Below are 27,156 nucleotides of genomic sequence, written 5' to 3' on the forward strand. Positions count from 1 at the left end.
AATTTATTTAATGATATTACATTGAGCAGTAACAATTGAAATGTTCTAGCAGGATAACAGAACTCTGCTTTAAGACTGAAATTGGTTTGATCTTATTCTAATGAAGGTTATGTGATTCAAGCACATTTCTACTATATATTGAGAAATGAAATTAAACCATATATTTTATTTTCCAGGACACACTTGATCTGTGATTTTCCAATAACACTGACATCAGCAATGAATTAGATGCAGTATTTATAGTGGATTACATTAGCATGATTTTTTTTTAGTGAAGGTGTATGAATTAATTTCAGCGCTGCTTTCATTTTGACTGAAATGCAGCTGACGCATGAGTAATTCAGATAAATGGAAGAATAGGTATGCAATGTTAAAAGGCCCTTATAAAAGTTAACTGCAGTGTAAAATGGTAAAACGCACAGCAGAGAGTAGTAAAGCAAAGTAAAATCATGATAAATAACACCAATTTATGTTAAAAGTCTATTAAAAACCAAGGTAAATAGGCATATGAAAAGCATCATAAACTACCAAACCACTCTGCTAAACATGTATGCGATTGTGAACCAGATGGTCCACAGAAAATGAGCAATTCTATGGGAGATTCGCATTACGATATGGGGAGGGATAACCCCGAAACTCCCCTCTTCTCTCACCTCCACTCCCCTCCCAGGAACAAATAACAACTTATGTCCCTTGTCATGACTTAGTAACCATGGAAGCACTTAACTTAGAATACTAGATATGAGACATTTCTTGATATTATATATATATATATATATATATATATATATATATATATATATATGTAACTCCCACATATTCCAACATTTCTTCTACACAACAGATGAGATGTGGGTTGCATCCAATATAGGTCATGCTGAAGTCAGATAGGAACAGCGCTAGTATCCTGTTTTTAACACTCCTCACCAACGCTAATGGTGTCAAGGACTTGGACTTGCTCACAACTTTTTGCCAATACATGGGCTCAAGTATTATTAATACTGAGTCACCTTCAGTATATCAATTTCCATGAATGGCTTTTCCCTTTAGTGCATTAAGCGCTATATAAACTACTTCACTGACCCCTTTCAAAATGCCTTTGCTTGGCATTCTTACTGAGACAGTCTTTTAAAACATGAGCAATAACATAAATCAACATCTTTAAAATGGCAGCTGTCTGGCATTTTACGCAGGCTGGTTTTCTAATGAGTCCTCAAATAGACATTATGCTGAAAGAACACATATAATGAAATCCCGGGTCATGATGATGACTGGCATTAGCAAAGTCAGCTTTGGGTTGTGATGCTTTGTTGCGACCTCAACCACATTTTATATATATATATATATATATATATATATATATATATATATATATATATATATATATATATATATATATATACACACATTTCACCACATATTTTTTTTAACCTACATCTACCGTAGTGTGCACAGTTATTAGAACACCCCATTGCTTCTGTTGTTTTGATTTGCTGGGCATATTTCTCCAAACCACGGGAACTGAAAATCTTGAAAGTTGTCAAAATAGGTGAAATAGTGATTGTTTAATAGGCCACATGTGCAATTATTTTAAAATAGTAAGAGAAACGGAACACATAGCCACAAATGGTAAAATGCATGATACTCTTTAGAAGTTAAGATATCTAATTAAAGCACAAAGTGGTCTAACATTTTCACACAAGTGCCTATTGTTTCTATATCACTTCTAACTGACCAGAAATTGAAATTCTCACACCCACAGGTTTCCATGCAGGTAGGTTACATTGTAACCATGCATAATAACATTGTAAGTACACATATATTTGCTAAGTAACTACTATATAAATACAAACTAATTAGTGACACTTAAAGCAAAGTGTTACGAAAAGAAAAAAAAGAATGGTTCTTGAAGCAATGGTTGACAACATTAAAAATGTCAACCCACTATTTCTACATAGTCAATGGTAATGCTGTGCAGGTATGATTTATGGAATTGTCTTTCATGAGCTTAACCACCTTTAAAACACAGCAATATTTCTTCTGCTGAGTGACAAAAAAAAAAAGCAGAGCGTTTTATATTGCAGAATGTGCCTTATCTTTCTTCCTCATGTTTTAAGTTACATTGCAGCAGCAAGCACCCATAAACAATGAACGCTGTACGGATGTGAGGCAAACACTCAGCAGAGGTTATCTAATTGCTAATTAGACTTCTTAAATACTGAGCAGCTGCAATTATTATTACACATTTAACAATAGCTGAAGTATGACTCACTGAAAAACATAAAGGAGATTTGTACAGCACTGCAATTAATCTTCCATTTTAAAAACAGAGAAGAGATGTGTATTAAACACTACTTACTCCTCTCTACCAAGATACATTCATTATTTTAAATGCCATTTAAAATGAGCCCTTCAAAGAAACAATATTGATTAGCGTGACCTTACATTTCCATGAGATCTGTGGTGCTTGTACGGGAGCACAATTACCCCTGACAGCCTGCACTGCATCTCTCCTCTGATAGTGTCACAAGGCAGAGGTTCTAGAGTCACTTCGCAGTCATTCAAACCGCTGAAGAGACTTGGCCTTCTAAAAAAAAAAAAAGTCAAAAATCATATTGAGAAACAATTGCAACATCACATTTTACTGATGAAACGGGTATATGACATTTGCAGCACCCACAAGCTGAATAATGCCAATCTTGGTAACATATGCCAAAGTTTACCTTTAAATAATAATTTAAAAAAAACATAGTAGCAAAGTCTAGACTCCTTTAGCATGTTAGTAATGTGGTTGATTGTGTGGTTGGGAACCCTTCTAGGTAACACTTTACATTGAGTGTCTCTGATTACTGTGGATTTACATCGTAGTTACTTCGTAAATGCATGTGTATTTACACATAATTACAATGTTATTATGTTAGTTACAATGTACTTAACATGTACATCTTTTTGCACGATATATGTAAGTACACAATTGTATCACAAAAGGGTTAGGGTTAGGTTTAGAGTAAGGGTTAGGGGGTTAGGGTTAGGGTTAGGTTTAGAGTTAGGGTTAGGGTTAGGGTTAGGGTTAGGGTTAGGTTTAGAGTTAGGGATAAGGTTAGAGTTAGGGATAGGGATAGGGATAGGGATAGGGATAGGGATAGGGATAGGGATATATCATCCTAAACGTACCCTCCAGTTTTCACATTGCTCAGACAATGCTGTGTGAATTAGGAATCACCCTGTTTCAAGCCCAACTATTTTGGCACTGACGGCAAGCAATGGATGGAGGGCAGGAGAAAAAAAAAACAGAACAGTTTTTTTTGGAATGTGTCCGATTTTAATTCAAACCGGAATTGGTCATAGACTTGGGGGAAAAAAACAATGTAAAAGACTGGCAATAGGTAACTGTAGGTTTCTGTAGGTAACTTCTGCAGAGAGAGGGATGTTTTATTGATTTATAAGTGTTCTCTCTTGACCTGAATCTCACTGTATATGCATTTAGTGTCAAATATCCAGCTCTCTACAATTAAAAGCATTAATCATGTGATTGTAACACATGGCAAGACATATAATAGTTTACATTTGACATCAAATTGACCACTATGCATCAATTATCAGCTCATCTTTTATGTAATTTCAGGACAATTTAAAAAAATAAATAAATAAATAAGTCCTGACAACTGTAGGAAGGTCATTCCACCACTGTGGGGTGAGGGTGCAGATGGAGCGGGCTCTGGAGGCAGGGGAGTGTAGAGGAGGTACAGCCAGTCTTCTAGTGCAGGAGGAGCGGAGAAGTCGAGTGGGGGTGTAGGGAGAGATGAGGGTCTGGAGGTAGCTGGGTGCAGTCTGGTCAAGGCATCTGTAGGTGGGTACAAGAGTCTTGAACTGGATGCAAGCATTGATCGGGAGCCAGTGGAGTGAGTGGAGAAGTGGAGTTGCGTGGGAGAAGCGAGGCAGAGAGAATACTAGGCGAGCAGCGGAGTTCTAGATGAGCTGGAGCGGATGGGTGGCGGATGCAGGGAGGCCAGCTAGGAGGGAGTTGCAGTAGTCTAGGCGGGAGAGTACCAGGGCCTGGGTCAGGAGCTGGGTGGCATAGTTGGTGAGAAAGGGTCGGATTCTTCGATTGTTGCTCAGGAAGAATCGGCAAGTGTGTGCCAGAGTGGAGATGTGCTGGGAATAAGAGATGCAGGGGTCCAGGGTGACTCCAAGGTTCTTAGCTGAGGAGGAGGGAGAGAGTGTGGTAGATTCCAGAGGAATGGAGATAGAGAGATCAGAGGAGGGGGCGGAGGAGGAGGAGGGAAAGAAAAGGAGGTCAGATTTAGAGAGGTTGAGTTTCAGGTGATGCGAGTGCATCCAGGAGGAGATAGCAGACAGACAGGTAATAAATTATCATCTTTAAATCATTCCAAGACTGTCTGCTTCCTCTTTTACTCTTAGGTCATGTGAGGTTTAGTCACATGCATCTAATTACTGAGGTAATTAGCCTTCTACTGTGGACAGACAAGGACAGACATGATTACGAATAAGAATGCTGTGTGATCCAGTGGTTAAAGAAAAGGGCTTGTAACCAGCAGATCCCCGGTTCAAATCCCACCTCAGCCATTGACTCATTGTGTGACCCTGAGCAAGTCACTTAACCTCCTTGCACCAGTGAACCAGGATACAAATAACAATTGGCATTCCAAATTGGGGAGAAAACCAGGGTAAAGAAAACATTGGCGATGACTAAATATATAAAAAAGAAAAAAAAGAAAAAAAGAAACGGAAATGTATCAGTTACTTTTTTCCTTATAAAAATAAAAAGTTACAATTCTTCTTTATTTATTTATGTTTGTTTTAGAACTGCACTTTTCACAGTATTCAAAATGTCCTCATCGCTAGATATTCCTCAGGGAGCACCACATTGGTTCTGGTGCACCTGTGTGTCAGGGAGTCCAACTCAACAGTGACCTCATTGCACTACAGCAGGCCCTGCTGTCCAGGCTCCTGCTGAGCTCAAGCAGACGCCTGCAGGGTTGACCTTTGTCCTTCACGGCTGAAGAGCTCAGTGACATCCGCTGTAGAATTCCTGGGTGTAAAGAGGTGATTGTTTTGGCGGTGTGATCGGAGGACAGCTACTGACCTTTGTTTCTCTGGATCAGTTGTAGGGAGTTGCTGCTGTGAGGGAACATATATTGACATATATGGATAAATAAAACAAGGCGTGACAGGGTGCAAGCCCTGTTATATTGCTGTTCTTCGAGTTTGCCAGGGATAGGATTAATACTATCCCTGCCAAATCAACGTGCAGACTGTGGCTGGGACTTAATTAATTAATTAACAAGTTGCATATAAGGAGCAGTATCCACTTGTGGGGAGATGAACCCAGGGCAAGGAGGAGAGCAGAGCAACTAAACGAAGGACTATAGTTCTCCTTTTTATTTCCCAGATTGAAAGCAGGTAACTACCTCCAGAACACCCAGAGAAGGTTACCTGCCAGCCCAGCATCTACAGCTGTGTCTGCTAACAAGGGTACCACTTGTTTCCATACTTGCTCTGCCTAGGCTCCATTGCATATAGTCTTTTCATATCTAAAGACGCAGTACCGTTTATTTTGTGAACAGTTTTTCTGTAAATAAACACATGCAAAAGGTCTTAAACTGCCTCCTTTCGCCTTTCACTACCTAAATATCCAATTAGAAATATTGCTAATTAATTTTCATTTCAACCCTCCACTTACAAATTGTCCTAAACTACTGAAAACTCAGGTCTCTTTCACAGGAAATGAAAGAAAGCGATGTCAAATTAATACATTTTACTATGACTTGCATTATAATTGTGACTCCCCTAGCCCTAAATGTTTAATTGACACACAAGTTTCAGTTACGAGACTTGTCTGTGGTGATATTATACAAGTCACACAAGTCAGTTTTTCGAAGACCAGTTCATCTGTTATGAGTGTCCATACTGAGCTCTAGAGGTTCTTATGTGAATTGTCAAGCTAAATTGTAGCTAAGTATTAGACCATTGGTCCCATCGGTTGGTTATCAAAAGACACAGTTTCTGACCTCCACAAAGGAAAATGTTTGTTTGGTAATAAAGTTTAGCTGCACTGATGTCAGCAGGTGAAATACAGTAGAATAACACATTGTACTTTGGGGAAATAGTATACAGAATAGAGGGTTAACAAAGGTACATTTAAGCAAAGTTCGTTTTGCTTTTGTAAGTGGAAGACAGTACCAGTCTTGAAGCAGATGATAGCAAAGAGGTGATATGGTTCTTCCAGATCAATGACTTATGATAAAGTGAAAATGTGTTCTCAAACCAATACAAAAAATCAATGGTTTTGCAGGGGCATACACTACATCATCAATGAAACAGGATCCTTGACCCAACTAACAAGGCAAGCTAGTTCCCAATAGGAGACTAATTATATGGTCAATACTCTTGCGCATTACCCTCCACTGGGTACCCCACCGGCAGACTTCATTATACATTATAAAATAGAGAGGGCGTTCAAACTGGGTTATTCCAAACATAACAAAAAACACAGGTTCCTGTCAGTTCTGAAAACCTGAAGACTAGAAACGCTGGTTTAATGAGTTACAGTGGAATTTCACAATCATGCATCCATTTCTAATTTTATTTTAGCATATGCATGAAACGTGTTATGTTGTTCTGGCAGCGGTAGGAATTACTTTTGTTAATGAAGCAATGCAGACGCACTGTGAAGTCGTTTGTGAGTCTCTACTGAAGTGTTTAATTAACAAACAGGCAAGCTCCTGTGGTTTTAAACTATCCACATTCTTTATAATTTTTTCGATTCTGTAAGGAATTTGGAATGGCTATTTTTAAATTTAAGGAGGAACTACAGGGCGTATTTAACAGTGAGATAACAGTGGATTGTAACACTTTACACTAAATGTCTCTAATTACTGTGTATTTACATCTCTAAACCAAACTCGAACCGTAACCCTAGCCCTAGCCCTAAACCTAACCCTTTTCTGATACAATTGTGTACTTACATATGTCGTGTACACCAGCGGTTGTCTCCAAGTGTACTTGGTGCTTCCTGTTATTATTGTTTGACACACACCTATATTAGAACACAAGTATACCCTGCATAAATAATGTTCAAAACGTATATAACGCAAATCTCTCTCTCTCTCTCTCTCTCTCTCTCTCTCTCTCTCTCTTCTCTCTCTCTCTCTCTCTCTCTCTCTCTCTCTCTCTCTCTGTATAAATCGACATCAGCAGTATAGCAGTATTAAGTATTGCTGAAAATATATAAATAAGTGGGCATAAACTCTCAGAGTAGTGAAACAAACAATAAAATAAAATAACAAAATCATTGCATTTCTTCATTTTTGGAGGTGCCAGATATGTTAAAAACTGTTTTTTTTTCAGGGGCGGGGGGGTCGCTTTCGAGTGGCAAAGTTATATCTAAGATGAAACAAAAGTTTTACATTTTAACTATGTATTTTATTATAACTTGGCTTAGGTCAAATAGGCCTTTTGAAACAGTCATTCTTAACTATATTATTATTATTATTATTATTATTATTATTATTATTATTATTATTATTATTATTATTAGTATTAGTATTATTATTATTGTAGGTACAAGTAACAAAATATCTAGGTCTATCAGTGTTGTGTATCACAGCTACACAGGGACTCACAAACGTGTATCACTGGACATGCAAACTGAGCGTTATATTACTGCTTGTGGGTTAGGAATGACATTCACAAAGAATCTACAGTACAATGTAGTAAAATTATATGTCAAAAGAATCAAAAACAGATTACTCAATAGTGCTGACTATAAGGAATCACAATAGAGCATACAAATAGGATATATTCATAAAGGTAATTTGATTTCAGAAACGACCGCCTCTCTTCATTTGATTTAGTGACACTGCATATAAAAATAAACTGGACTGCAAAAACCACAGGTGTATTACAGGTGTTAGGAGTTACATACAGGATGCAGAAATGGGCTGTCTGGACACTGGTAAAAATGGCAAATGTACTCAATCATGTTATGTTATCTTCAAATTCCTGTCATTGTGTAAGTGCCCTGTTTCAGCACATTGTGTTGGTTTAATAGCAGTGATTTATTCAGTAATCACACTAATCACAATAAACCAGAGCACCGTCAGCAATCTTCTTCCATAACTTTAATTACGGAATCATAAAACATTGTAGCAATCCTGACAGGGCTAGTCCCACAGATCCACGTTATTAGTTATAGGGGTGACACTGGTCCCTGTAGTTCAGGCACTACTTTCTGTCTGGAGACCAGAGTCTAGCTGGGGAGTGTTCATTGGATCCACTATTGGAGAGGGGATCATGGGAAAGAAATCCTGTGTTTTGTGTTATTGGGTTGCTTTGGTTTCATTCTTGTGGGGTTTGCGACCAAATGCCATTTGTGACATGGCTAATACCGGAACCATGTTGGGAGCTACACTGTAGACAGGGTGTGTTCCATGTGGGGAGCTACACTGTAGGCAGGGTGTGTTCCATGTAGGGAATTACACTGTAGGCAGGGTGTGTTCCATGTAGGGAATTACACTGTAGGCAGGGTGTGTTCCATGTAGGAAGCTACACTGTAGACAGGGTGTGTTCCATGTGGGGAGCTACACTGTAGACAGGGTGTGTTCCAAGTGGCGCTTCACCCCCCTAAACCTAACCCTAACCCTAACCCTAACCCTAACCCTAACCTAACCCTTTTCTGATAAAATTGTGTACTTACATATATTGTGCAAAAAGATTTACATGTTAAATACATGGTAGCTATGCATTTGCTATGTTTCTGCTATGTAAATACAGAGTAGTTAGAGACATTTAATTTAAAATGTTACCATTATAAAATATAATGACATTGATGTTACATACCACTTTTTTGTCTGCATTTACTAAGTTGCTTTTTTTTTTTAGTACTACGATAAAAGGACAGTTTGAGTAATCACCTGAGTATGCATCTTCCACACACAGAAGAACCTGCTGACCCACAGCAGTATACAGCAGATGACAAATACAGACTTTCAAAAGAAAAGCAATCCATTTAGTTTGATGCCACATGACAGAGTAAAGACATGAATGAATACATGAGCATTTCAAAATTTATTTGAGATTATAAACGTATAAAACATTTCTGTTTGCATTATGATCGGTCAAAGACATTCTCAATGTCATCTTGGAGAAAAAAGTAGTTCTTATCTAACTAGAACCTGTAGGAATTAAATGAGACTATACATATAGTTAAGTCCTTTTAGGTAGCCCATTCTATTTGTGTTATTTTCTAGCAGATCGAGGAAAGATTATAATTGGTAAGCAATTTGTTTTTTTAACAACTAATTTGATCCTAGGGCCACACCCTATCTTAATTCCAGTGAACCAATATTCTGTTATTATCAACTTTAAATATAAAATGTATTAGATGCAGTATGTTACAGAAACTTTTAGTTTTTAAGTTATACTTTCCTGCTTTGAAAAATAAAGATATGCATGAGATTTTGTGTTATTGGCTCATTAAAAAACTAGTCACCTCCAGATTTTAAAAAAAAAGCAGGTGTAGGCTGGGGAGGAGGAGATGAACTCTGGCACACAGCAGGTATGTAGTGGATTGAGGTAAGATGTGAATCCTTTCCTTGTCGATAATTGGAAGTATTGTTTATCGAAGGAGGAATACGAAACTAGCTATTCGATTGACAATTTAGTTTCCCTCACTCTGCTTAATGAACAATACAAGCAAGACTTGTGAAAAAGCTACAAACTCGTCAGGTAGCAACTACTGTACTGGGGGCGTTAACATGGCTCAGAACACGTTTGCACAGTGTGGGTAAGTATTACAGACAGCTCATATCAATTCCTGCCATCTGGGATCACGTTACTATGTCAATTCTGTGTCTATTGTTTTTCTTCTCAGTTTGGTCAACCAAAAACAGCTAACTCTTATACACTGTCAATCAAAATGGCATGTAATCTCAGCAGCCAGAATTTGGGGGCTATTATGATTTGCTTATTTGGCAGACTCCTTCATACAAGGCGCTCCACATGCCATATTGTTCGGGGTTACCTGTCGAACCAGCTTTTGTTACAGGTTTCTCGTAATTGCCTTTAAGAAGTATTTATCGGCAGTATTCAATAAATCCATTCATTAACATGTTATTTTCAAAGCAAGAACAGCTATCCTTCCCTCACCTTCACAACTGAGCACCAATCAATGGTCTTGGTCACACAGTTTTATCAGGAAAGGGTTAGGGTTTGGGTTCGGGTTCGGGTTCGCGTTCAAGCTCGTGTTAGGGTTGGGGTTGAGGTTGGGGTTAGGGTTGGGGTTTGGGTTAGGGTTATATCATGCAAACATTATGTACATTGTAACTATGCATGACAACATTGTAATTAAGTGTAAGTGCACATGTATTTACTAAGTAACTACTGTGTAGATACACAGTAATTAGAGGCACTTAATGTAAAGTGTTACCCAAATCTGAGGTGGCTCTGCACACAGTTTCCTCCTCACTGGAAGCCCATGCCCAGCTTCTTTCACATCAGCCTCCTCTGAAGAAGGAAGCTGGGGTTCACATATTTCATATCATGTACGCAATAAAGCCTTGAAAACTATTATGGAATCAGACTCTCTTCATAAATAATTATCTTTAATAACAGAGCTGTTAGGGTTTGCCCAGTAAATTGGCTGTTTTTTTTTTTTTTATTTAAGTGTCTTGCAATGGTAAGTTTGAATTCTAAAAATGATTTTGAGCAGGCCTCTTCCCTGTAATGCAGTTCCCCTGCTGACTCCATTTCCCAGATATTAAAATGACATGTCTGATAAAGAACGGCATCAATCACCAATTCTGCATCAGTGGAAGCTACCTTGTTTATATTCTACCAACTTTCCTAATCAATAAAGTCTTATCCTGAGCTGTAGTCCCTATTCTGATGGAATGCAGCTTTTTGATGTTTATAAATTGGATAATCACTTGCGAATTACAGTTGTCCGTCCCCCCCCCCCCCCCCGTAGATAATTTAATTCAATTTCAATTTGCACAATCATTGTCGCATGAGGCAAATCAAGGAACCAAACCTATAAACCTATAAACAGAAAGAGTATAGCTTTCACAAAAGGCTTGACCTATTGAAGCACTTGCACAGGATGTACTATACATTTCCAGTGTGTAATCACTGTCCCTGGATACACATGTACATTACTAATCAAACACTGTTCTGGCAAAATGGGTCGTATTAATCTTAGTATTAGTAGTGATGGGGGGGGGGGGGGGGGGCATTTTAATTAAGCTAACCAGTCTGCTTGCTAATTAATTTCACACTGTGAGCTGTCCCTTTCTACTGACTGCTTGTAAGGTAAATTGCTTTCACAATTCTTCATTTATTACAAGACCTGCATTATTCCAGTCTGCAATAAAACACAACAAAAACAAATGAAAAATAGAAGTTATGGTAAGCAATCTGTGCATTTATTTGATTGATTTTAGAATCTTTCTTTGTGTTTTTCTCCCCCGGACACAAAGTGAGAAATCTGGATGAATATACTGGCAATATATGATTTTTTTATATATAAAGCCATTCTGGTTGCTGTGATTAAAGATTCCTCTACCGCCTCAAGGTCTAACTTATTGATTGCAAGAAGGCATCTACAAATTACTTATTTTTTTAAATAAAAATGCGCTTGTAAGTGATCAAATGCAATTTTGTCTGGCGGTTGACGTTTTGCATGGGCTTTCAAAAAATAAATGATTATGCTACACATTGCATTTAGAGATGTTTTGAGATGTTCTAAGCCAAATTTAAGCAAAGGCTCTATATAAAAATAAATTTTATTGATAGGGATGTAACAAACGCCATTTATTATTATTATTTGTTTATTTAGCAGACACCTTTATCCAAGGCGACTTACAGAGTTCACAGTGTGTGAACTATGCATCAGCTGCAGAGTCATTGAGTGAGCCGGGATTTAAACCTGGGACCTCCTGGTTACAAGCCCTTTTCTTTAACCACTGGACCACACAGCCTCCTATATTGCATTCATTTAAATTCATTAGTACTGACCATAGAAAACTTTGCAAAGTAAACATACATTCATGATTAATCTGCTTCATATTCAAGTTTTGATTTTAAATACCATACTGTGCAATCACTTCTTAATTCCTATGGGAAGCCTATGTATACTTAATATATTTAAATCTACCTGTCACTTGGGAATAAAGCTGGTTTTGTCTGTGCTCCATAAAGAAGAAAAAAATCAGCCTTTTCAGCAGAATCCATCAGATCGCACCCTCACTTTCAGCAATATCAAATTTATAACTCTCATTATTTCCTCTGCAGGAACCTTAACTGTGTTATAGCATTCCTTAAAACAGAACACATTTCAATGACAGCAGCTGCATTTTCCACCAACCTGTACTTATCATTCATTCTGCATATTAACCATGGATTAACATCGACAACCATTTTAGATCTGCAGCACATCACTATTATTCCCAATAGACTCAAAAATCAGCTACGTATTTACTGCCAACTTTCTCACACTCAGTGAGTGACTAATGTTACAGTCAGAGGCAAAGTTGTTTTTTCATCTTCACTTAATTCCACCTAGCTCTCGCACATTACTATCAAATTACTATAGTGTCTGCTGTAAGTGTACAAATCTGTAGCAGTAGCCTCAGAGATATATATCTACAGTAAATGCATGCTCGTTCTGTTTTCTTGAAATACAACCAATTCAGTTGGAGAGTGCCATTCTTCAATCCTTTGGCAAAATCTGCCATAATGAGGTGCCTCTTTTGGATGAATAGATTCATGGAAGCCCAGCAATCTGGCAATCCTTCAGATCCAATGACTGTTTACCTCTCCTTGACCTCATCTTTGTTTCAGTTATTTTCACTATGAGCTCCCCTGTTTTTTTGCCCAAGACTTTTATTAGAAAAAAAAATACAAAAATAAAAACACCAACAAAACAAAAAAAAACATCTTCGCGGCACGATGGTCAAAGGCAGTTATAGTGTTATAGTTTGCTACGTTCAAAACAAAAATGTTTTTTGGTAATATTTTACATGAAGTGTCTCTAATTACTGTGCATTTACATGGTAGTTACATAGTAAATCCATGTATAATAACATATAATATAATTTATATTAATTTAAATTTTCAGTGCTTATTTTTAGCTATTTTGGAGTTTTATGTAAATCATATTTTTTCGGGGCTTTCATTTTTTATATACTATATGAAAGTATTGTTTCCGGTTACTTTTCAAAATGCTTAGGCGTTTTTTTCTGTCAAAATATGTATAGTAGTAACTCGACAGTACTTGCATACTTAAGTTGTACCTTCTTTCCTTTGCTGTCTTCCACAATGAAATCCTTATGGTCACAGACACATTCTTCTGGGGTTTTTGTGTGTAGGCATTGTCCGTATCTTAATGGTAATAAAGCTTTGAAGCCCATGAACTAGCCTCCATTCCTAATTGTAATCATGTTTTAAACCTCGCAAGCAGAGTCTCTGATAGAAATGTAGGAATGTGCTGCCACTCAGTAGTTAGGGTGGGTTTAAAGTATTCAGAACGATGCAAGTCAGGAAGGAGGGACATTGCCGAGCTGCACTGGTAAAGTAATTTTTTATGGGAAAGGCGTGGTCAACGTGAATTGAGTATCCATTTCTGCTGTTTTCCGTGTAATTTCATTTTTATCGTTTTTTACTGGTTAAAACCGAAAATCAGACACTCTAAATATATCATATCATATCATATCATATCATATCATATCATATAACATCTTCTTAAAACCATGTGTGACTCAATGGTTGCTTGTTGCTTGGTTGCTGAGACTTCTCCCAGAAGCCTTTGGAAATTATTTGCAGAATCAGTGGTTTCTATTTTTGCATTGGGTTTGTTTTTGAAAAGGCATACTAAGAGAGGAAGCATACATGCTCTTAAGTGCCACAGCTAAATGTTAGCCTGCGTGTTTCAGGGGGCGTGGAGCTGGGTGCTTCCAATCTTTCAATCTCCCAATTTTCTAATTTCCTGTTATTTAGCATCTATTTTCTATTTAAGCCCTGATCACCTGCACCTTTTCTGTCTAGTGTTTCGTTTTTCTCTTTCAGGACGTGGCCTCTCGTGCTGAGTCCTATACTAACTTCAATGCTTTGTCCTTATTTCAGGTCCCAGGCAGCGTGACGTCTCGGCCTATCAGGGGTTTTACGAGCGCCTCTTACAGAAGTCTCAGATGCTGGGTACCTCTCCAATCTCCTCTCGAGGGGCGGCTCTTCGAGTCATAACCCTCATTAGTGTTTTCGGTTGCTGGGTCCTCTGCCCCTGGGATGTGTCAGCATCGTCGCCCTCAGTCAGTGACCTCTTGTCTATCCTGCCCTCGATTGCTGGGTCCTTCGCCCCTGAGATGTGTCGGCATCGTCGCCCTCAGTCAGCGATCATCTTGTCTATCTCATTTCGGTTGCTGGGTCCTCTACCCCTGGGATGTGTTGGCATCGTCGCCCTCAGTCAGTGACCACCTTCTGTCCTACTAACAGCTCCTTGCTGCTTCTTCTGCCTTACTCTTCAACCCAGCTCACGCACCGTGAAATAATGGCTAAGAGTGAATTGAATAAGAACTGAATGAGATCCCCCATTTTAGGAACTTGGAAGTTTGTTCTTTTGAACTTTTAAACAACTGTAAAATCCAGCCAGCACTGAAATAAGTCATAAACACTGTGATTAAAACTGGTATAAATCCTAAAAGTACAGTCGCTTTTAAGACTTAAACATGTGGCTGTATTTATAAATCAGTCACAATGTGTTTATGTCTGCCATAAATACTTCTATGAATTATTTAGCTCACTGAATACATGTTCTTAAGCCTTCCAGACTTTTTTTCTGTTTATGGTACTGTATACATTACATAATTAATAAAATATTAATAGAATGACCCATTTGTATACTCAACATTTTTCCAATTGGCAGAAAAATCCTGGGCTTTAAAAAAAAAAAAAAAAAGGAATGTTAAACATGTTAAATAGTAAATTAGTAACTTTCAATTCCAGGACAGATCTAACTGTTAGCATTTGCTAGAAAACTATGATGTAGTTATATGGTTATTACACTGTAATTATTGTATATTAGTTATTATATTGTAATTATTGTAGTATCAATAGCTACTTGGTAACAACTTGCCATTTCTATTTTATTAATTATGTAATGTTTACAGAATGACCCATTTGCGTTTATGTATTCTGATTATGCTCCAGATCAACCAGCTTACAGTGCTCTATACAATCATAAGGAACTACAGCTACATGGTACTGTATGAGCATGAGTCCTATAACTGAAAGGGAACATTATTACCCTTGACTTACTCTGTAGCTGCAGCTACTAAGACGGTCCATACCCTCATAGGGTAAAATTGACTGTTTACAGTGTACAATGCGTTCAGCCTTATTTAAAGAGGGAATTGCTGGGGTTTTTTTACTTTGGAAAAGGCAACACTTGCATTTACAGAGATGGCTCTTTCAAACACCTGATTCAACTATGCTATCTACCAACCTATTTCAGACTGTGGGAAGAGAAATAACAAAGTAATGTTATGCAATGCTGTTATAATTGTACACATTTCTATAACAATTGTACTTTACGCTATTTTGTATGCACAAGACCTTGCAGTGTGCATGCTGTTTTATTAAGTTTCCTATCATGGCTGTTTGTACTTTATATTTTGGTTTCTATGAAAGCCTATGCATCTTACACCTGTAATGAATTGTCATCTCAGCCCACTGAATTGAATGGAAAGGCAGGTGCTGGATGTGAATCACAAACCACTGGGTTCAAAGATGTGTTACCATTCAACTAAACACCAAGACCTGCAGCGCAGAGGCATGTATGTGTCTTAAGCCGTCGTCAGTGTTATTAACTCTGAGTATATAATGCTAAGTCTCAATATTTAACTTATATTCCAATAAATAACAGTTTTAACAGCACTGAGAAAGTGCTGTGTGAAAATGAGAAATAGTAAACAGTACCTATGAAATCTACCTTTTTAAGACTTCTGTCCAGACACTTGGCACTTCTTAATGGTATTTTCTCGAACATTGAATGCTCATTACATGTTCTAATTGTGCAACTTTTCCACATGATGCCCGTTGATGCAGAATCCAGTGTAAGAAAATTGGTACTTCTGCATTTCTTTCTTTAATTTTGTCCACTCTTTTGTCCAGTCATGTGGTGCACCATCTGTTGTAATCCCAGTTACTTTCTTCCAAGGTCATTCTGCACTTTCCATGGTTTCTTGACATAAAACAAAGTCCTTTCCTGTGGTTGTGTTGTTCATGGCATCCACTTTTCAGAAAAACCTTTCATTGACTCCATATCTTCTTTCATTTCCAGTAAACTCAAAATATTATTATTTGTTTATTTAGCAGACGCCTAGCTGCAGAGTCACTTACAATTACGTCTCACCCGAAAGACGGAGCACAAGGAGGTTAAGTGACTTGCTCAGGGTCACACAATGAGTCAGTGGCTGAGGTGGGATTTGAACCAGGGACCTCTTGGTTACAAGCCATTTTCTTTAACCACTGAACCACAGTGTGTCATAGTGACATTGTATGTTATAAACTTTCACAACTGCAACCGTTGCACTGCAAATCAGACATATTGCCTTGCCGTCACAATTATTAACTGAACAAATAATCATCTGGCTAACGATTTTGGAATCTTCTGTGCTCTGCCTCCACCTTTCACTTCCATGACACTACTTTTTTGCTACTGATTTTAAATTTTACACAAAGTAAAATAAATAGTTTAAACAAGCCATCGAATCATGTCTGCTGTGTGCGTGAGGAAACGGATCCTGTGTGCTATTTGATTGGCTATTTTACTACCTCTGTGAGCTGTGATTGGCTTAATGGGAATGTCACTCATACAATGCAGACTGCACATGTTGAATATGCATGTTATATTAAAGAGGCAGGTTGTTTTAAAGAAAAATGCCAAAACAATACAGTAAATTGCAATTTTAGAAACTAATGGGCGGGCCATATGCATTAAAGGAGAAAAAAGGCTTTCTTTTATTTATTTTTTTACATCAGACAAGGCATACATGTTAAAATTAAACGGTAAGCAGTGCAGTTTCACTTTACGTTGCCTCTGCCTGTCTCCTGCTGATTGCTGCGTCTGTCGATCGCTCATTTCCAGTCAATGTAAGCCACCTCCACCTTCACAATAAGCTACTGACCAAAAGATAAGCCAGGACTGCTGGGGCTTTTGATATCACAGTGGTCACGGGTAAGTCTCTGACATTACCGTGCACATTAATTTATCGCTCACAATACACTAGTTAGTAAATGGGTCGGTAAATTTAGATTTATCGTGCACGTTAGGCTCACTACTTTACGTGCATGCTAACTCCAAATTTAGTGCCCTTTCATAAAAAGGCTCATATCAAGTTATAATGAAAAGTTAAGGAGATCAGCCTTTTTGTAGTAATACTTTTTTTTTTAAAGGGCAGCACATAGAACATTAAATCAGTCTAAGAAGTTGCCAGAAGAGGCATTTGAAACCAGATATATTGTGTACCATGAATCCCCAGTTCTACAAAACACTGTTGAATTACAGAAGGTAATAAATCATTTTTATTCAATAATATGGAACAGCTAGCCCTTAATCACCCTAAATATGGGGAATAAGTACATGGGAGACCAGCCACTGGTATATGATTATGCAAAACATATATACTGTAATTCTATCACTTGCAAGTATCACAGACAAGTGTTTCCAAAGCTAATGCTTAAAAATACTTGTGGGGAAGGACATTCTTGATGGCTGTTTTTCTTTTTTTTATATACAATGAAAGATATCTTCAAGATAAATGATTACCAACTTAATTAAATGTGTAAATTATGCAAATTATCTTTCTGCATTTGAAGAAGCTGACATATATACAGAGCTTAAATAAAGTTGTTTGGTGCTTGTGACGGAGTAACCCCAGCCCCTGGGTTGTTTTGTATAGTGTGGGTTGTGTAGCACGGGTGATTTAAAATGTATGTTGGTATGTGGGCACGGGGAAGTGACAGTTATTTCACATGCAGACTGTGCTGCGGTCTGAATGATTAGCAATCAAGTCCTGGCACAGCTGCTTAAAAGCAGCACAAATTTCTCACTCGGGGTTGGTGAGTTCGTAGTGGAGACCGGGAGAGTCGGCAGAAACATATATACAATATTAAATAATTGCTACTCGTGCTGGAGGACCAGCACAATACTTGTTTTGGGGTTAGTTCACTGTTTTTTGTTTGTCTGTTTATTTTGGCCAACGTGCCGTTTTGTTTTGTCTAAATATTTACTTTTTTTGTTTAATAAATCTGCGCACCAGCGCACGTACTCACAATACTGTGTCCTGCATTTCCTGGTGTGACGTCTCCATCAGCTACCCTGTTCACAATGCTTCATAATCAAACAGTTCTGTTATGAGGAGCCATAGTACAAAGGATACCGAACAGTGTACAGAGTGTCCATTACCATGTCTTGCAATTAGATTTCATCATTCCTATTTTCCAGGAGCAGGATGCTGTGGAGGAAACAACGTTCATTTGTGGTGGTGCACAACCAGTCACTGCTTTACTGACTCGCATGTTTCCAAATCGTTTTATTGCTAAGTGTCTTTTTGAGTCTGATTTTTATTACAGCTTTTTATTACATGAGAGTTGCCGTTATTTACTATTAGACTCAATTAACCATGCTACAACAGAATTCCCTAATGGTCAAATTGTTCCCTGCAGCTTCTTCTATTTCAATACTAAAATTCGGCTAGGTAAGTTACAACATGGGTGGATATACCCGAAGTGACTTCTCTGCCAGCACTGTTTCCTTTGGTTATATATAACAATGTCAGCTTTGTGGATAGAATTATTATTATTATTATTATTATTTATTTCTTAGCAGATGCCCTTATCCAGGACGACTTACAATCGTAAGCAAAAACATTTCAAGCGTTACAATACAACACATCTGTTCTTCAATTCCACATGGGTTTTCAACCTTACAGAGGTCAGAATACAGAAAAGCATTTAGAGAGCCAGAAATAACATATCACAAGCATGACAGGATTTCAAACGCCTGTATGTGCACAAAGTGTGATAGTTATGATGAAAACGAAGAATTACAACCCACAGTTGTTTGATGACAAAAGATAGTACTGCGGGTACAGCAAAGAATATTACAGTAGGTGAGGACAGACACACATAAAACCTACATTGGAACTGTGCACATAAAAATACTAATCTAGTTGTAGGATTTGCAGCTGAATCCAGAGCAATACTCTGATGCTCTGTCAATTAGACAATACAAAACAAGGACACAAACACCTCCAAAATCAAGTCAAACAGCAACCAAAAGGAGCACCTACCAAAGAAGAACACAGCACAAAAGAAGGAAAATTGTTTTAAAGGATTAGAGTAAAGATGTATTTATTAAACATTGGAAGCAAGGGGAGAGTTGTCATAGTGCATGTGGATTAGGCAGTGTACTAACAGTGTATTAAGAGATCTGTTAAAGTATTACCCCTTGTCCTTTCCCTGCACACTTATAGACCCTTTTCAAAATGATGTCCCTGTAGATGACTTTGACATGTTGGCAACCACTTGAAAATGCCATGTCATTTGTGTTTCTATGTGACTCAAGGTACAGAAAAGATTGTTACAATTCATATACAGTATGCCACTGTTATATAATAAATTAGAGAATGTAACATCAGTCAGGGAGCTCATGCGATAGATTATTTATTAAAACACAGACTCGACAACACTACTACATTATACATATTTTACACTTCATTCTTTATCCTTTCTTTCGAGGAACCCCTGCCCATAAATGATCTTTCCGATAAGTGGGGAGGCTGACCATGGGCAGGGGAGGGCAGTATAGCTGCCCTCCCCCGTTAGACTGAGCAAAAAAGCAGGTGGAGGCTGGGGAGGACGAGGCAAACTCTGGTGCACAAGAGGGACGTAAGAGATAAATCCTTTCCTTGACGATCATTGGAGGTATTGTTTAGTGATGGACAAAAAAGATACTAGCTATTCGATTGACGATTTGATCTGGTATTGAAAGCGCCTAACATAGGCTTCATATGAAGTTAAAGCGAGTTCCCTGCCAGAACCACCGCTTTGCATACTGGCATACATGGTGCATACTGTGCATAACTTAATGTACGTGCATACTGTAGGGCTCTATTTGCAAGGACTGTTTTTAGGAATGTATTTTAAGGACTGTTTTTTGATGAGTGTTTCTTTTAAGTTAAACTTTGAAAAATAAGAATAAACTTTTAGCCCTCTCTAAAACCGCACACTTGTTTTGATTTATAAGAATGGGCTTAGCAAAACATTCTTAAAATTGTCTTAGTGTTTAATAGCGACCATAATCCATCACTGTATGGCATTGCATTTCATTGTTGCAATAAAGATTCATCTACAGTTTTGACAATATAAAACATACAAGCACAAAAGTTTTTTTTTTTTATACAAATACAAAATAGACATTTCAAGTGTTGCTTAAATAACTGGTCTGCCATAATTAGTCTGAGCATAAAACAAGACAAAATCATCAAAACTGCATTTATAATCACACATACGGTACTTTACTATGCCTGCGCTCAAATGAATCATAGCAGTGCCCAGTGTAAGGCATGTTGTAATAGTTTGTATATTGAAACTAATTATTCTTATATAATATGTTATTTTCTGTAACAAATTCAACTGAGAATCTGGGTGTGTATTTGAGCTCAGGAATTTAAGGAGAGCCTCTGCTTGTATGGGGGATGGATGAATCTCAGAGATAACAGATTCAAAAGGAATGTTTGTGAGGCTTGGAACTCTGCCACAAGTACATAGGTATAGGAAAGAGAGGTCATAAATGACATCATTACAAGGGAGTGGTTTGGAATCTACAAAACTAAAGTGAATGCATTGTCTGGGATGCAGTTTCTCTCAGTCTCACTGCAGCCCAGAGTGACGCGACTCTGTTCATTCAAATTATTCTATTCTGACCAATAAACATATATTTGACATCACTAATATTGTTTATCAGTTTCATATTTCTTACACCAGGCATACATGCTCCAAAGATTTAAGGCAACCCAAGTACAGCAGTAAATTATTATCGTACCTGCATTGGTTTTATTATTATTATTAAAGAGAGAGAGGCAATGAAAAAAATATGAGAAAACAGGAAAAACACAAGTAGACATAATTATCTAGCTCATTATTCTGCTACAGGTAATAACCACATTCAATCCTGTCCCTTTATAGTTTGAGAAGATGAGACTCCATAATTGAGACTTGATAATGCTTAGGCTACAGTTCACAGAGAAGTGGGCAGGTTTTGTTTGGTCATTATTCAGGCAGCTAAAAACAACCCCCTATAAATGTTCCTTATCTGCCTATACCACATTGTTCAATCCTTAATTAGTATGTTGGCAAAAATTAGAAGAAAATGTTCAAACGTCTTCTGATCAGAGAGCTTTAAAAAATAGAACCGTTGCATTGCTTCCTGACTGAATTAATGACTAAAATAAAAGTATACATTGAATATGCTTAGAGCAGTACAGTATATCAAACATGGGCAACACTTTCCATTACATTATAATATAGAGGCAGACTGCTCCCTGTACAGATTCATCCGTTTGTACAGTGGATGAGATGCTTGCTTGGAAACCAAGAGGTTGGTGTATCAAACTCAGCCTCTGTCTTTCCCAAATTCAAAAAGAGGCAGATTAAGGCTGCAGTTGTCTGAATAGAAATGGGGAAAAAAGTGTATTTCCATTTCACTTGCTTTAGTACATATGGTGGGTGGAGATTTTAAGCAGACTAATGTGAATAGTTCCTTTATTTCCATGGAAACCGGAGTATGATAATTACTTTCTTTGTCTCCCAGCAGGCACAGCAGGTGCAGGAACCAAGACAGTGTGAGTTACAACAGACTAATGATTATTCTTTAGGAAATAACAACAAATTTAGAGGCAGTACAACTCATAAGGACACATGTAATAGAATGGCTAAGGAATTGCATATGATGGAGGGGTGCTCCCAAACAGATCACACTACGAGCTCTATCCGATTAAAACAATGACAGATCTTAATACCACCATCCTCGAAGTCATTTAAATGAGGGGACTTTGAGAACATCTCTTACAGTGTGTACAAGTTTCTTAAACTGATGTTTATCTTTAAATTAAAGTAAAATTAGTACATTTATAAAAGGGGTAATTTGCTGAAAACTGGGCACAATATATCATTTCAAGTGTGGATAATTCAGTTTGAATCTAATATTTCCTGAGACGACTTGCCTTGTTTGTTGATGTCAATATCAATTCAGTTTCCAGACACAAAATAATGATTGTTATTGATCCAAAACCTTGCCTAACACAAGACACATGCCCCATTTTTTAAATAAGACCCAACAATCAAACTACAGGAGGCTGTGTGGTCCAGTGGTTAAAGAAAAGGGCTTGTAACCAGGAGATCCCCAGTTCAAATCCCACCTCAGCCACTGACTCATTGTATGACCCTGAGCAAGTCACTTAACCTCCTTGTGCTCTGTCTTTTGGGTGAGATGTAATTGTAAGTGACTCTGCAGCTAATGCATAGTTCACACACCCTACTCTCTGTATGTCGCCTTGGATAAAGGCATCTGCTAAATAAACAAACAAGCAAACAAACAATCAACCCAAACATACAAGGAAAGATTGTTCTTTTTATATATATATATATATATATATTTAAGAAATAAAAAATACAGATAGTATTCACTGCATCTTTCTACAGTGTGTAAACAGACTATTCAGTTACTTTTTGCTGATGTTACCAAACCTGAAACTTTGGTGTTTCATCATTTTCCCACAAGCCACTATAACCGCAGGACTAAAACATAGGTACTATATATATATATATATAGCATATATATATAGCATTAGATACAGAAAATAGGGTACAGCCATTGCCTGCTATTATTTCAAATACAAATAAATAACTAGAATAAATAACTAAAATAACTGTCTTGAGCAAACCTATCCTTAGCTGCAAATTCTACTGTATATAGATAATATTAAAGCCAAAGTACATTTCAACAAAGCCTTGACAGTCGAAGTAAAGCTTTTAATTATATTCAGTACAAATGTTTTTAGACTGAAACTGTGTGTGTGTTTCTTTTTTTCTTTCTTTTTTTAATGTAATTATCAAAGGAAACATCAGCACTCTGGGCACCTGCCGGAATCAGGCATCCTTTTATATACAGGAAATGCTTTCATTCTTTTCATGTGCAGACTCATTGTAATGCCACTCTCCGATCACCACTGTATGTTCCAATTACCCCAATTATAGCTTTATTCAACTCTACATCCTGAAGAAACCTGCCCTTAAAATCCACAAGTTTGCAATCCACAGCAGTTAATATATTAACAAGACTAAACAACATCTTTATTTAAATCCACATGTTGTCTATCCGCATATAATATAATAACAAATCCATTGAAGACATGAATTTTGTGATACAGCTTCTGAAACATAACATGACACTTCAGTGTTAATCCCATTATTAATCGTCCTTATTTATCTGCTGTTAGACTGCTGGATTCTCACTTTCTCTGGGATTCTGATACATTTTTGATAAACAAATGTCACAAAGGCACCCATTCACAACAATTATTTTTTTTCAGATAGTAAATAAAGATACCAAACCAGAAGTAAACAGCTTTGGGAATCTACAGTAACCAATAATGTTGGTAGAACAAAAAGTTGTGCAATTGGACTAGATTAAATGTGCCTGTGAAAGGGGTATCAGGAAAGAACGTGGCTTGAGCACTGAAAACAGCACTTCCCTTCAGTACTGCAAACCCCGCCCCAGTAGTCAGCCAAACACCAATGCTACCTGTTCAGGTGTTCAGAGCCTGCAGTACACCGTTTTTCCTTACCAGGATGTCGGTCGTTCAAGTTACCACTCTCTAATTCTAGTAAAGATGAGCTCTTACCTGGTTTCAACAGTGTCAGGAGGGCGAATTTCAGGCAAGACCCTTTTCTGCCCGCCACAGCACCCTTGACAATCTATTTTAAATTGTGAAAGTACTTAAAGTCCTGTAGCAGGATTTGAGGCAGTAATGAACTCAGCCATGCAAAACAAGCAGAATTTTGGAAATACAATATTCATATAACAATGAAACAACACCTAATTAGCAGCAAAATAAAAGCCTCACACATCTGGACTTACTAATAAAAGCCTCACTCATCTGGGCTTGCTAATAAAAGCCTCACTCATCTGGGCTTGCTAATAAAAGCCTCACTCATCTGGGCTTGCTAATAAAAGCCTCACACATCTGGGCTTGCTAATAAAAATGCAAGCACATTAGTTGTTTTCCAATGTCTGGGTCAGTTTGACTCAGAATATCAGTTTAATGGATGGCTATTAATAAAAAGAGCAGTAAGACTGGCAGCCTGTTGCTTTCAGTCCACTTAACAGATGGCAAAATGTTAATGATATTCCAGTGTTTTCAAGCTAAAAGACCTATTGAATACCATTGGCATTAAAAGCTGAAATATTTATGACAGTGTTTTTCAGTTTCTTAGCAGAGTTGACACTGTGAAACAGACTGCATTGCAATAGTAGTAAAACTATATGTAGCAGTATTTATATGTAGTAATTTGAACAAAGCAAAAACATGAACCTGTGTAGTTGTCATCCGGTGGTGAAGCTTCTTTACTGCACATACACAAAGGACAGGTATCATCAAGAACTTTCTTGAGAGGAAAGGGCGCAAAAGAGTTTTCAACCAGAAAGAGCCCTCTCGAAGAGAAAGGGCATGAAGTTTTCAACCAGTAAGAGCCCTCTCGAAGAGAAAGGGCATGAAGTTTTCAACCAGGAAGAGCCCTCTCGAAGAGAAAGGGCATGAAGTTTTCAAGCACGGAATGAATGGCAAACAGGGCTGCTTCTTTCCGAGAATCAGATAAAGTCTACAACAAAACCAAACCATATATGGAGCAAACTGTTACGCACGATAAGCGAAAGAAACTTCTAGACCTTAAGTTAATTCCTTATATAGAAAGTGCAACACAGAATTCTACTTGTAAAAGACTATATAAACCCTGCCAAAAAAGAGCATGATGCTCTCAACCTCAGATGACCCAGAGAGGCCACTACTCGACTGAAAGAAAACCATAACCCTTCTCAGCGCAGCCTACTCCACAGCCTGAGCGACCATGGGGAAGGCGAGAGAGATGTGTTAAAGAGGATAAACTATATTGAAACTATATTGAAATGTAAATGAGTAATCCGTTAAAGTTAAATATTTTGTGAAAGGTACATAATAACATTTTAATGAACTTTGATAAGTAACTAAGTTAGAATACCTCATGTTATTCACATGAAGAGCTTTTTTGGTAAACTTGATATTTGTAGACGTGTATTTAGATCAGTTAAAGTGAAAGTTCGATACTGTTGATTATCTTTTGAGGAATAGTACATGTTCAAAACTGATTCAAGGTAAGCAATAGGACTACTATTGTCTTGTTTGCCTAAAGGGACCAGTTATGCAATGCAAAATGAAAAATACAATACAGTAATATACAACTGCAGATGGAATCTATCAATAAGCAAAAACCTATTCTCTGTTTAATGGGTCAAGAAATTGTCAACACTATCATAACGATGAAAATTGATGTAATTCCGCACTCCATTAAGTCTCAATATAGTACTGATGTCCACAGAGCTGCCTTACACCAGCAACAAACAACAACAATCAAGTCCAATACATGTTCAGCTTGACTGCATGATATTTCTGATTGTGTGACATTTCTGACTGCATGATATTTCTGACTGCATGATATTTCTGACTGCATGATATTTCTGACTGTATAACATTTCTAACTGCATGATATTTCTGACAGCATGATATTTCTGATTGCATGATATTTTTGACAGCATGACATTTCTGACTGCATGATATTTCTGACAGCATGATATTTCTGACTGCATGATATTTCTGACAGCATGATATTTCTGACTGTATAACATTTCTGGTTGCATGATATTTTTGACAACATGATATTTCTGCTGCATGATATTTCTGATTGCGTGACATTTCTGACTGCATGATATTTCTGACAGCATGATATTTCTGACTGCATGATATTTCTGACAGCATGATATTTCTGACTGTATAACATTTCTGACAGCATGATTTTTCTGACAGCATGATATTTCTGACTGCATGATATTTCTGATTGCGTGACATTTCTGACTGCATGATATTTCTGACAGCATGATATTTCTGACTGCATGATATTTCTGACAGCATGATATTTCTGACTGCATGATATTTCTGACTGTATAACATTTCTGACAGCATGATATTTCTGACAGCATGATATTTCTGACTGCATGGTATTTCTGACAACATGATATTTCTGATTGCATGGTATTTCTGACTGAATGATATTTGCCTTTCACTGGGTCCAGCTCTTCTGGGTAAAGTCTTCTCCAAAGTTCGTCAGCTCTTGTCATGGCACAGATTGAAAGCCCTTGAAGGTAAAACAGAATTCGGCAATCTAAATGATTTTATTAATCAGCTGTCAAAAGTTAGTCAGGCATAAGGTATAAATGCTCTAAAACAATAATGCAAGTTCTTTTATATGACGATGCCAGATTGTTTTGTGTAAGATAGAAAAGAAAAAAGATTTTAAAAAAAGAAAAGACATACTTGTTTTAAAGTGTGTGTAAATGCTATTCTTACAGATTCTTCTTAAGATTAAAATAACTAAACAAGCAAAAGCTGTGATGAAGATATCCCATTTGTTCTTACCATTTTTATGCCGTGGTAGCTTTAAATAATATCAGTCATTATAGTTTTTTCCTTTTCTTTATATTTTAAAGCCTCTGAAAGCACAGAGGTGATTCTTCAGAGGCAATTCATTCTGCAATTCGTGCATATGGAGTTCCATAACCCTAACCCTAACCCTAAATGCATTAGTGACATGCATTTACCGACCAACTAGTCATTTAGGGTATTACAAGTCAAGTTTAGAAAATCTCTGTGGAACTACTTGTCTCAAATTCCTTCCTCCACCTGCCCAACTAAATGGTTACAATGGGTGTTTTAATAATTTATAGAGCTCTTTTTGCAAAACCTATACACTTTGGAATCTCCTTCTAAC

Source organism: Acipenser ruthenus, chromosome 7, assembly GCF_902713425.1.
Source record: "Acipenser ruthenus chromosome 7, fAciRut3.2 maternal haplotype, whole genome shotgun sequence".
In the NCBI taxonomy this organism is placed as follows: domain Eukaryota; kingdom Metazoa; phylum Chordata; class Actinopteri; order Acipenseriformes; family Acipenseridae; genus Acipenser; species Acipenser ruthenus.